Genomic DNA, 12240 nt, shown 5'->3' on the forward strand with positions numbered 1-12240 from the left:
TAACATGTCTAGCAGCATCTGTGGAGACAGAAATGGAATTAACATTTCAAGTCCAGTATTGCACTCCTTCACAATGGAAAGGAGTTGGAAAATTAAGGACTCAAAATGTTAACTCCATTTCTCTTGGCACAGGTGCGTTTCTCCAGCATTATGTTTTTTGTTATGAAAGAAGAAAGATATTTGATTAAGTAGAAAAGCTGGTTGGGCACTAGTTACTACCTTGAGGAACTATTGTAGTACAATTCTGGGGCTGAGATGATTTATCACTCAGCAACTCCAACTACCTCGCTTTTGCATTAACTATGGCTCCAGTGGCCAGCAGGAGGTCATTGTCCACATTGGAACCAACGACATTGGAAGGAAAAAGGTTGAAACTCTGAAGGGAGATTACAGAGAGTTAGGCAGAAATTTAAAAAGGAGGTCTTCAAGGGTAGTAATATCTGGATTACTCCCAGTGCTACAAGCTAGTGAGGGCAGGAATAGGAGGATAGAGCAGATGAATGCATGGCTGAGGAGCTGGTGATGGGAGAAGGATTCACATTTTTGGATCATTGGAATGTCTTTTGGGGTAGAAGTGACCTGTATAATGAGGACGGATGGCACCTAAATTGGAAGGGGACCAATATACTGGCAGGGAAATTTGCTAGAACAGCTTGGGAGGATTTAAACTAGTAAGGAGATGGGGGGGGGGGGAAACCAGGGAGATAGTGAGGAAAGAGATCAGTCTGAGACGGGCACAGCTGAGAACAGAAGTGGGTCAAACAGCCAGGGCAGGCAGGGACAAGGTAGCACTAATAAATTAAACTGCATTTATTTCTATGCAAGGGGCCTAACAGGAAGGCAGATGAACTCAGGGCATGGTTAGGAACATGGGACTGGGATATCATAGCAATTACAGAAACATGGCTCAGGGATGGACAGAACTGGCAGCTTAATGTTCCAGGATACAAATGCTACAGGAAAGATAGAAAGGGAGGCAAGAGAGGAGGGGAGTGGCCCAAGACCTGATCAGGTGTACTTAAGAACTCTGTGGGAAGGTAGAGAAGAGATTGCTGGGCCTCTTGTTGAGATATTTGTATCATCGATAGTCACAGGTGAGGTCCTGGAAGACTGGAGGTTGGCAAACGTGGTGCCAATGTTTAAGAAGGGCAGTAAAGACAAGCCAGGGAACTATTGACTGGTGAGCCTGACCTCGGTGGTGGGCAAGTTGTTGTAGGGAATCCGGAGGGACAGGACGCACATGTATTTGGAAGGGCAAGGACTAATTCGGGATAGTCAACATGGCTTTGTGCGTGGGAAATCATGTCTCACAAACTTGATTGAGTTTTTTGAAGGAGTAACAAAGAGGATTGATGAGGGCAGAGCAGTAGATGTGATCTATATGGACTTCAGTCAGGCGTTCAACAAGGTTCCCCATGGGAGACTGATTAGCAAGTTTAGATCTCATGGAATACAGGGAGAATTAGCCATTTGGATACAGAACTGGCTCAAAGGTAGAAGACAGAGGGTGGTGGTGGAGGGCTGTTTTTTAGATATCTGGTCGGCATGGACGGGTTGGACCAAAGGGTCTGTTTCCATGCTGTACATCGTAATGACTCTAAGTTGCTGTATGTTTTCTCCCTGATTCCCATCAATTTTGATTCTTCATGGGTACCTTGACAAACTCAGTCAAATTTTGTTTTGATGTCAAGGTTGTCGCTCTGACTTCAACATGGAACTGATCATCTTTTGTTTTGGTGCAGATCAATGCTGCAGTGAGGTCTGGAGCCAAGTGCTCTGGGCAGAATTTAAACTGAACATCAATGAACAGGCTAATGGTAAGAGCCAGACAGTGTTATCAATGGCACTCTCCATCACTTTGCTGGGAATTGAGAGTAGACCAATGGGTTGGCAATTAGCCAAGGCGGATTTGCCGTTTCTAGTGGGTCATACATGTCTGGGTAATTTTTCATTGCATCAGGTAGAGGCCAGTGTTATAGCTGGACTGGAACAGCTTGAAGAAAGGCTGGACTGATTCTCGAGCACAAGTTTTCACTACTTCAATTTGGATGTTGCTCTAATCTATGACATCTGCTCAAGTCTGTGCATTATGCCATTTCTTAATATGAGTGAACAAGATTGATGGAGTACCAGCTTTTCAAATGGTAAAGAATTGTGAAGGAGGCTCTTCAATATGACTGGCTGAAAGTTACTGGCTTTGACTTATGAACCTAGGTCCTGGGTGTTGTCCTTGATAAAAATCGGAGTGTTCACAGAAAATCCATGTCATAATTAATTGTCTTCTGCCATACATCATTGGACATGGCAGGACTGCAGAGATTTGATCTGATCATTGTGGGACTATTCTGCTCCATCTATAACATGCTGCTTCCACTGTTTAACACCACAGTTAAGTTGCATTCACAATTCTTCAGACACTGAAGCACTAACTATCAAGTAACTCACCTCCTGACTCCCCAAGCCTGTCTACCACCAACAAAGAACAAGTCAGGAATGTGGTGGAATACGCTTCATTTGCCTGCATGAATGCAGCTTCAACAATAGTCAAGAGTTTGACACCATCCAGGAGAAAGCAGACTGACTGAATGGCACCACAAATATTCACAACTCTGACCACCAAGACTCGGCAGCAGCAGCTTGCACCTTCTAGAAGATGCACTACAAACGTTCACTAAGATCCTTAAGGCAGCACCTTTCAAAGCGTGAACCACTTCCATCTAGAAAGACAAGGGCAGCAGATACACTGAAGCACTAACACTTATCTTTCAAGTTATTTCCCATACTGACTTAGAAATATTATCGCCGCATTGTCATGGGTCAAAATCCTGGAACACCCTCCTGAATGACATTGTTGGTGCACCTACACCAAATGGTCTTGCAGCGATTCAAGGTGGCAGCTTACTACCAACTACCTGCTCGAAGGCAGTACCCACATGCAGCTGTACCCCAACAATATTTAGATTTGGGTTTGGGATGTTAGGTGACAGTTGACAGTCTCGTTACAAAAGTGTTGGGCAATAATTATCTTCAGCATGAACGTATCTAGCCTAAACTGCAGGTAGCAATCGGAGTAAAATCGAAAAGCAGAACTTGGGAATGGTGACTGGTGAAGAGGATCTGAAAGAAGTGATCAGAATAAAAAAGCCAGCTTCATCAATCTCAATGGTGCAAATAACTGAAAATTATCTTTTGAGGAAGTTTAAAGGCAGACCAGATATTCATCGCATGTTTTCTTCAATTGACTACAGGTCGTCCTGTTTCATTAATGTGAATTCACAATGAACTGGGGACACAGTTTCTAAAGTGCAAACTTTTAAAGCGTGTATTGGTCATAACGCTCTTCTGGTCCCACTAGTTCAAATGGTGCAGCTATTATGCAATTTTCTTATCACATGGGATTGCATGAGAACTGAACTACCGCCTTATAGCAGAACCGACTGTATTCTACATGACTAAGACACTACTCAATACCGAGAAATCTTGAAATTTCCTCTCATTCTTTCTTCTCTCAATGCGAACTGTATTCTTTATGAGATATACAGATTTGATTGAGGCAGTGTTTTCTCATAGCAGTTGTTACTTCCGTGTGGCACCAACAGGCAATGCTTTAGCTGAGACGGTTGCCAGACCACTGAGCTATCATAGATCATCAGCCTCACCTTGCTGCTTCTCCTTCCTTACCTCAAGCATTAAACGAGCTTTGCTAATTGTAAGGAGCAGTTGATAATTGTTGGCCTCTGTAGTTGAAATCTAACCTGGGCAGACTGAGTGTGTTGGTAGGTAACTCATCAGTTCTCTACCTGAAAAGCTTTGGCCTGTTGTCAAACATACAGGAAAATCTCAGTCCTGATCGAGTGAAGAAATATAATTGCTTTCTATGACATTCAACCCTTAATTAAAACACATCTTTATTTACCGTGCTTAAGTTATGTTGTCAGACTGGTCTTAAGTGGACAGTTTCCATATGGCTTGAAATAGCAGTCAAAATTAAGCTTTGGCTTCTCTACTCCATTCTCAGTTCTTATTTCAGTCCCTTGAGTTGACTTTCCCAATGGAACTGTTAAATGGCAAAAGGATAAGCATCTTTACATCCCCATTGTCTTCTTATTTCATTGGAGTGCAGAGGCAATTAACTACAATGACATCAACATGTTTCTGTCTTTGATTTTTTTTTAAAAAAGGAGACCTCCCAAAACAAGAACAAATGTCAGCATCAAACATAACCCAACTGTTACAGGCAGCTGTGTCTAAGACAGTGGAAGCTGACATGGGGATAATTACTGCCCAATTTCAATTAAAAAGAACATTTACTTTCAGAACTTCACCTTCAAAATTACAATGTATTTATTTCTCACATAAAATTTAAATCTATGCTATGTTTAAACTTTGAAAATGCCCCAAGGCCTGTCGCACAGGAGAGGAATAAGGATAAAAAAGAATAAATCAAAATATTTGGCAGCAGAGGACCATGGACCCAAGTGCCAAGATATAACTTGGCGATAGGGTTGCTCTTTTTATTTCTGCCTGTAGAATCCAAAGAGTAGCTATATCCAGTGAATAAGAGTGCAGAGAGAATGGATATAGTAATTCAAGGTCATCTTGTCAACAGCAAGAGAAACGATTAAATTGTGTGTATTGTTTTCCTCAAACTGGGTAGACATTTTCAGGTATTAAAAAAACAGTACCAGACTTTCAGTGTCTGACAAGGTAGTTCACTGTGGCTTAAATCTTTATCTGGGAGCCATTCAGTGCAGTGAAACCACAAGAAATATTTGATTTATATAGGATTAGATGATGTGTGTAGTTCTATTCAAAGTGCTTGAAGTACAAACACTTCTTTGACATTTTTTTATATTCCTCTTTGGCATTATTTTGTAGTTCGATACAGTAATTTTGTAATTCTTTTTAAAATATACCCAGAGACAATAAATCGCAAGCAATCTACAATAGGCAAAATAATATAAATATTTTAACATGTAATTTCTCTAGACATTTGCAGTTCATACAAACAGCAAGCAACTAACTCAGTATGAAGTAGTTTGAAGTCAGACGACATGGCACCAAGGAATGACCTTTAACAAGAAAGATTCTAACAGGTGGTTGGACTCTAACATAAATAATTGCATTAACCTCTCGTAGTAAAACCCAAAGCAATGAATGCACCGTTTTTTCATCAGCAACTGCCTAGCTTTGTCTGACTGTCCACCACCTCCTGTGAGGGGCTGAAATTCTAGCCAGCTTCACTTCAGAAATGACAAGGTACTAATAGTCTAAAGCCACACGCCTGCTATTTTAAGACTTATACCAATCCTTTACTGGGTACACAATTTCAAATGACCTCAGGCCACAAACATTTTCTTTAGACCACATTGTGAGGCTGCAAACATTTTTGACTAATTCGGGTGCAAATTATTATTTCCCATGGCCTTGCATTCCAAGTTTCTGTGGCAAATATTTACTTTTTTTCAAATTATCACCTTCGGGTGGTCCTGCCTTCATCAAGCTCTCTGCAATTTTGGAAGAAGACATGATTACTCTTAATGACTAATTAGATTTCCCAGTAACACCCCGTCATCTGGCTCTTGGTCACAGTTTTTGTTAACCTTTAACCCAAAACGAAACCAATGTTTTGACAAAACAGACAGCTGTTCCCAAGGTTGCAACCTTCTCTTGAAAGACAATCACTTCGACCATGGCCAAAAATGCGACGAGGTGGTACAGGGTGACAGAGAAGACGGCATACCAAGCAATGTCACTAATATTTGCAAGGGAATGCCACAGCTCAAGTGTAACGTAAGGCAATCACCTGCACTTCTCTCAACCTGCACATGAATGGACTGCTGCAAATGGCATTGCCACCCGCAAAGCTTGCTGCTGACACCCCACAAGGCAGACAAATCACAGATCAGCTTCCTGCCAACTGTAAGTAGCTGACATTTGAACAAGGATCTCATTCTTCCCTCAGAATCCAGCAGGCACAGCTCAAGGACATGGAATGGAAAGTGGATGAATGTACACCTAACACAAATTATAGGATTCCAAGAGGCTAGTTGAATTTGCCCACACTGCATTGAACTATCAAGTGAAAGATTTATCATCAGCTACGTGGATCTCTGTGGAACAAACCAGGAGACCTCTTACATCGACATCAAAAGTCATGCTCTCCTACAACATTTTGCAGAAAACATCAAAAATGGAGTTAAAACCTTCCTTGAATTTTCAAGGTCTGTAAAATATATTTGTGGAGAAACATTTCTCCACAGCTTATATAAAACAGAGTTGCGCACGTGAGTGTTCATTCATCATTGGTAATGTTGATAAATTGCTGAACACTTAGTCCTTGTAAAAGATGTAATACAATCTTTAACCAAATGCAAAACGAAAAGGAATTTTCTATCCATACAGCACAGTATTGACAGTTTCAGACATACTGCCTCCAAACTACAGATTCACCTGCAGGAGGGTGCGTCTTGAACAACAAATATGCAGAGAAATGGGACTTCTTCACATTTAATTGGCCACTGTTTTCCTCATCTGGAATACTAGTTTCTATATAAACTACACAACATTTTTCTTACAATGGTTTCTTTACTCATGGACTGGACACTTACAACCTTTAAATGTCTGAAAAGGTTCTGCAGGATGAATGATTTTGTACATAACAAGAAAATTTCCTGATTCAGTTGGTAGGTGCACCTACGAGAGAAGGTGCAAAGCTTGACCTACTCTTGGGAACTAAGGCAGGGCAGGTGACCGAGATGTCAGTGGGGGAGAACTTTGGGGCCAGCGACCAACACTGAATGGCCTGCACAGAATGGACGTTGGGAAGATGTCTCCATTGCTAGGGGAGATTAAGACCCAAGAACACAGCCTGAGAGTAACAGGAAGACCTTTCTAAACTGAGATAAAGGAGAAACTTCTTCAGCCAGGGAATAGTGAATCTATGGAATTCAATGACACAGAAAGCTGTAAGGCCAGGTCATTGAGCACATTTAATACAGAAGTAGATAGGTTCTTGATTGTAAAAGGGATTAAAGGTTATGGGGAGAAAGCAGGAGAATGGGGGAGGGAGGTGGTGGGGAAAATGAGGTTGAGAAACTTTTTAGCCATGATTGAATGGTGGAGCAGACTTGGGCTGAATGGCCTAATTTCTGCTGCTATGTCTTATGGTCTTATCATTCTATTAGTTTTAAAACAGTGATAGAAAGGATAGACTAGATCTAAAACTTAAAGTTATAAATTGAAGGAAGACAAATTTTGATGGTATTAGGCAAAAACTTTCCAAAGTTAACTGGGGGCAGATGTTTTCAGATAAAGGGACGGCTGGAAAATGGGAAGCCTTCAAAAATAAGATTATGAGTGTCCAGAGTAAGTATGCTCCTGTTCGAGTGAAGGTCAAGGTTGGTGCGTGTAAGGAATGCTGAGCGACTAGAGAAATTAAGGTTTTGGTCAAGAAAAAGAAGGAAGCGTATGCCAGGTACACATTAAGGACAAAGGTAACTAAGGAGAGAACAGGGTGCCTTAAAGATCACCAAGGCTGGCTTTGTATGGAACTGCAGCAGTTGAGGGAGTTATTAAACAAGTATTTTTCATCAGCGTTCATTGTGAAGAAGGATATAGAAGGTAGAGAACATGGTGAAATAGATAGCAATATCTTGAAAAATGTCCATATTATAGAGGACAAGGTGCTGGATGGCTTAAAATGAGTAAAGGTAGATAAATTCCAGGTACCTGATCAGATGTACCCAGAACTCTGTAGGAAGCTAGTGAAGTTATTGCTGGGCCCCTTGCTAAAATATTTGTATCATCAATAGTCACAGGCGAGGTGCTGGAAGACTGGAGGTTGGCTAATGTGGTGCCACTAATTAAGAAAGGTAGTAAGGAAAAGCCAGGGAATTACAGACCAGCGAGTCTGAAATCGGTGGTGGGCAAGTTGTTGGAGGGAATCCCGAGGGACAGGTTTACATACACTTGGAAAGGCAAAGACTGATGAAGGAAAGTCAACATGGCTTTGTGTGTGGAAAATCATGTCTCACTAACTTGATTGAGGTTTTTGAGCAAGTAACAGAGGATTAATGAGGGTAGAGCAGTGGATGGGGCCCTATATGGACTTCAGTAAGGAGTTCAACAAGGTTCCCCAGGGGAGACTGGTTAGCAAGGTTACATCACATGGAATACAGGGAGAACTAGCCGTTTGGATACAGAACTGGCTCGAAGGTTGAACACAGACAGTGGTGGTGGAGGGCTGTTTTTCAAACAGGAGGCCTGTGACCAGCTGTGTGGCACAAGGATTTTGTTTTCTTTGTGCACTAGAAGAAGTTTATTTTTTCTGTGTTCGAGCTAATGATTCTCTTGTGTTCTATTGTGCATGCCTTTTACGTAGAGTCACAGATGTACAGCGTAGAACTAGACCCTTTGATCCAACCACTCCATGCCAACCGGATACCTAAATAAATCTAGTCCCCTTTGCCAGCACGTGACCCATATGCCTCCAAACCCTTCCAGTGGACCCAGCAAAGGTGCTGGGTCCACTGCGTTTTGTCATTTATATCAATGACTTAGATGTGAACGAACATAGGAGGTACGGTTAGTAAGTTTACCTCAGAGTACAATGGGATCTTGATCAGATGGGCCAATAGGCCGAGGAGTGGCAGATGGAGTCTAATTTAGATAAATGTGAAGTGCTGCATTTTGGAAAAGCTTATCAGGGCAGGTCTTATACACTTAATGGCAAGGTCCCTGGGGAGTGTTACTGACAAACAGACCTTGGAGTGCAGGTTCATAGTTCCTTGGAAGTGGAATCACAGGTAGACAAAACAATGAAGTAATCATTTGGTATGCTTGCCTTTATTGAAGTGTGTATTGAGTACAGGAATTTGGAGGTCATGTTGTGGCTGTACAGGAAATTGGTTAGGCCGGTTTTGGAATAGTGTGTGCAATTCTGGTATCCTTGCTATTGGAAGAATATTGTGAAACTTAAAAGGCTTCAGAAAAGATTTACAAGGATGTTACCAGGGTTGGACAGTTTAAGCTATAAGGAAAGACTGAATAGGCTGGCGCTATTTTCCCTGGAGCGCGGAGGCTGAGGGATGATCTTATAGAGATTTATAAAATTATGAAGTGCATGAATATGATAAATAGCTACGGTCTCTTCCCCAAGGTGGGGGGAGTCCAAATCTAGAGGGCATAGGTTTAAGATGAGAGGGGAAAGATTTAAAAGGGTCCTAAGGTGTAACCTTTTCACGCAGAGGATGGTGTGTGGATGGAATGAGCTGCCAGAGGAAGTGGTGGTGACTGGTACAATTATAGCATTTAAAAGGTATCTGATGGGTATATGAATAGGAAGGGTTTGGAAGGATATGGATCACATGCTGGCAAAATTTATTTAGGTATCCGGTTGGCATGGAGTGGTTGGATCGAAGGGTCTAGTTCCGTGCTGTACATCTCTGTGACTCTACGTCAAAGGCATGCACAATAGAACACAAGAGAATCATTAGCTCGAACACAGAAAAAATAAACTTCTTCTGGTGCACAAAGAAAACAAAATCTCAAACACAGTAAAAGATGGAGAAGGAATTGTGCCTATTGTATTGCTAACATCGAAAAGAACAGAACCAAACTGAATTCCTGCACTAAAGCTGTCTATTTTTGGGAAAGAACATCAAAAAAAAACTGAAGTACTTGGAAGAGGAGAAACCATGTTGAGCCTGCCCTGCTATTCCAGGTGATCATGGCTGATCTTGGACTTAAACTTCAGTTTCATGCCCTCGATTCTGAAAGATCAAAAAAAAATCTGTCTGGCTCAGCCTTAAACATGGTTGAAGATGGAGCACCCACAACTCTCTGGAAAACAGAATTCCAAAGATTCACAGCTCTACGATCAGTCCCTTCTCTTGAAACTGTCTGTCCTTCAAGGTTCCGTAGTCAGGTGAAACATCAGCTCAGGGTCGACGCAGTCAACCCCTTTCATAATCTTGAATGTTTCAGTGAAATCACTGCATATTCTGAACATGCAATGAACATTATTGCACCTTCAAATTACAATGGGAGAGGAGATAGAACTTTCTCCAGTCGCTGCTTGCCAAAGTTACCTGTGAATACATAATAATTCCAAATCACAAATTTAGCTGTTTCTGCAATTAGGATTAATGCTCAAACCATCCAAAGGAATTTGGGACTGATTTTCCCATTACGCTTCAAAAATTGATAAAAATGGCACTCTCAACAGTCATGTATGCATTTACACATCACTTTTATGGACAATTACAGGCAGAATCTGCAGCAAATATATGGAATGTGTGCACTGCATGCTTAAGTGTGCAATACACTACAGCACTTACAAAATAATACATCCGCAGAGGGTTCTGACCAGCCAGCAATCCTCTGGAGGCTAGAAACACTTTGCTGGTTCTAGTTCAAGTTATTATGAAGCATTTAGAATAACACAGCCAAAGAGGATTAGTCTTGTTACAGAAACTTTGGTACCTTCCCCTCCTCCCGCACCCACCACTGTCACCACCACACCCCACCCCCATCAAGTCCATACCACTTTTAAATGTCACAATGTGCAAGATTATAAATGCAATTTAAATGTGGCAAGACGCATATTTAACACAACAACAGCAGGTGCCTATTTCCACACAATGTTCTGATGCTGACAGATGCAAGACTAAAATTAAAAAAGGCATCCAGTTAAAACATTTAATATTCAAAATAATCTACTCAGATTTCACCACTGAAAGATCTTCAGTCTTGCATGGTATTTAACTGTTCTCCGTGGACTAATTTAGCAATTAGCCTAATACACAGTCAACGTGGAGAAATGAACTCAGCACCAGCGCTCAGGGACTCGCTGGTAATGCCTTAGTGCTCTGTCCATTGAAACTGCTAGGGAACTCTTAAAAATAATACATCAATAACCCAGCCAGTGTGCAGAATCAACCTGGGACTTAATGTGAACCACTGGAATTGCAACCAATAAATAGATCAAAGTGGAGTTCAGGAGTTACAGGCATTAAGCACAATGGCTAAATTGGTCCAAGACCTGGGCTGAGCTGCACATTAAGAAATAAAGGGCCTGGGCAGAATCACTCGGGGCCTGGAGACAGGGACGCTGGATAAAGTAGTTTATTTGGAAGCAGCGATCATTAAATGCTGGATCAAGCATAGCAACTGCACATTAGAAATGATATTCGCACGGGCCAATGCAATGATATTACTGTCCAATATAAATGAATGAAAACAACTTGGCATCAGGACTAAGGGTAAGAGAGGGGTTTATCGGCCCTTCATTTCACAAAGACCAAGCCGGTCATAAAAAAAAATTGAGCAAAGTTACAAATCAGACCAATGTAGGCAATAACAACTTGGGCTCTGTTCAATTCACAACTCGATACAATCATTTAATCCTTTGCTCATTTATTACTGCATTTTGGAAATGTTTGATTTCAAATCAGACCGTGGAGGAATTCAGAGAGGGAGCTGGAGAGGTTGTGGTGTGTTTTATTAGTTATGCATTTTGGATGATTTTGCTGAGTGACAGCACACAGCTAAAGGAATAGGATGAGGTCAAGGATTCAGGAGGCAACAAGAAAAGAAATTATAAATCCGACTGCAATATCTGGCCACAACTGGGTTGATAGGCAAGGTCCCATCCTGCTGTACAACAGAGGACAGACTTGGGAGGCACTGGGGTGATCCATCTGGCAACAATGACAGACAGGCAAAGGAGGATGAAACAAGGGAGTTGACCATGCTACCAGTCACTGTAGGGACTTTGTTAAGGCCCATTTCAGTCCTGTGGCAGGGGTGGCAACCTGATTAGGGAAATTTGCAGTTATCGAGTCATAAACTTGTTGCAGGAAATTGTGCACAGAATTTGAAGATAACAATGGGACCAGGACTTCAGAGTCAAAAGGGAAATTGCAAACGTGATTGCAATTGCAGTGCGCAGTCAAAAGGATTTAGAACAGAATATGCAATGACAATAGAGTTTAAGGAAAAGGAGATGGTACTCAAAAAGAAAAACAGACAATATCTGCCAGCATTGGATTCAGAAAGAAAAGTTGAGTGGCCCATTTGTTAGGCATACACTCGAGGGTGCAGATGTGCCTCAAATTGACTGACAATACTCAAATCACATATTTGATTCACAGAATAAAGGGCCAAAGATGCTCATCAATAATGAAGCTACACCAGCTGTAAGAGCAGTTTCCTTAACATGGAAAGAACAGCCAGCAA

The 12240-nt window shown here is 41.6% G+C and overlaps 1 protein-coding gene across 1 annotated transcript in view; it reads right to left on the reverse strand.

Moving 5' to 3' along the window:
* Positions 1–12240, reverse strand: part of pola1 (polymerase (DNA directed), alpha 1) — a 268722-nt gene that overhangs the window by 150492 nt on the left and 105990 nt on the right. The window lies entirely within an intron of this gene.

Source organism: Hemiscyllium ocellatum, chromosome 12 (genome assembly GCF_020745735.1).
Source record: "Hemiscyllium ocellatum isolate sHemOce1 chromosome 12, sHemOce1.pat.X.cur, whole genome shotgun sequence".
NCBI lineage: Eukaryota > Metazoa > Chordata > Chondrichthyes > Orectolobiformes > Hemiscylliidae > Hemiscyllium > Hemiscyllium ocellatum.